Source organism: Triticum aestivum, chromosome 4B (assembly GCF_018294505.1).
Source record: "Triticum aestivum cultivar Chinese Spring chromosome 4B, IWGSC CS RefSeq v2.1, whole genome shotgun sequence".
Taxonomy (NCBI): Eukaryota; Viridiplantae; Streptophyta; class Magnoliopsida; order Poales; family Poaceae; genus Triticum; species Triticum aestivum.
In genome coordinates this window covers 143813135-143814465 of record NC_057804.1, presented here as the reverse complement: position 1 = coordinate 143814465, position 1331 = coordinate 143813135, and positions in this window count along the sequence as shown.

The window sequence follows — 1331 nt, the reverse complement described above, 5'->3', positions numbered from 1 at the left end:
TTGTGAATGTCAACATATGCACTGGTGATGAGTGGTTGCCAACTAATAGCACCTCAAATAAGCTTAGGCAGTTTAGTTGGTAGTGGAGAGCACAACTGATTGTCTATCATTGGCATTGGCTAGCTGCTGCTTCAATTCCTCCGGGGACGATGGGATATTGTCATGCATGCAAATTTGCAGTTGTGGATGTTGTTGTCACAGACACAGCTGACGCATACTCCTAGATTGTTAGTTCAGTTCCAGGAAGAAATGGGAGGAGAACGTGGGTGTGGTTGACGAGTCGGTTACAACCTCAGGCTGAGGCGGCTCTGGGGTGTAAGCCATGTGCAGCATACATACGATTTCCGATCGGTCCCAACTAACCAAATGGAGTATATGTCAAAGTAGGAGCACTAGTATAGAATATCAACGTCTTCTTTCTAAATATATTTTTTTATAAATGGAGGAGAACACCCGGCCTCTGCATCTGAATGATGCATGCAGCCATTTTATTAATTATTCACATAAAACCTTACAAAGTCATATAACAGTAAGACTAAAGCCACCGTCTAGGCAACATCTGTCGCTATTCCTATCCAGTTGATGAAGGGATGCTAATAGTCTGGGCCTAATACCAAACAGACCTCGCAGCCAAACCTAACATCTAAGACCTAAGGTCCCAACCAGGACGCCTGCCGGGTAGGGGGCACCCACCAGTCCAGCGTACTCTTCAATTAGAACGCCTGTCGGGTATGAGGCCGCCGCAGCCACCTGCCACAAATCCATCTTCACTGATGTATTGTTGCATCTACCTTGCCCGGTCTAGCTGCCGTCGACGCCACCACGACGCCAGACAGCGTCACCCTCCTGCACGAGTTCATCATCGCACATCAGACGCCTAATCTCCAGAGCGCCAAGCCATCGAGATCTGTCACCATCAATGTGCATGATGAAGCACCGCTCCACCAAACACGTCGTCCACTGATCCCTCGAGCCCGCGCACACCTCCAAGAAAGACGCCCCCAAGGGGGAAACGGCACAAACGCGCCGCCGTCTTCTGATATATCGATCCAGGGTTTTCCCTGGAGGTAGCAGATCGTAGTCTAGAACTTCTCCACGGCGATGCCTTCAAGAAGGTAAAGACACCATAGAGTACCGCCATCGCCGGCTTTGGCATCTGGCCAAGAGCAGGTTTTCACCCAGATCTGTTCGAAGAACTCCATCCGCTTCTTGTGCATAGACCGCCGCCTTCTCTGTCGAAGACTAGACCAAGGGTCCAGCCGGCGCCGCCAGATCCATGTAGCCAGCACCCGTAGATGACGACTATCTCCCTGTACCAGATCTAGCACGAA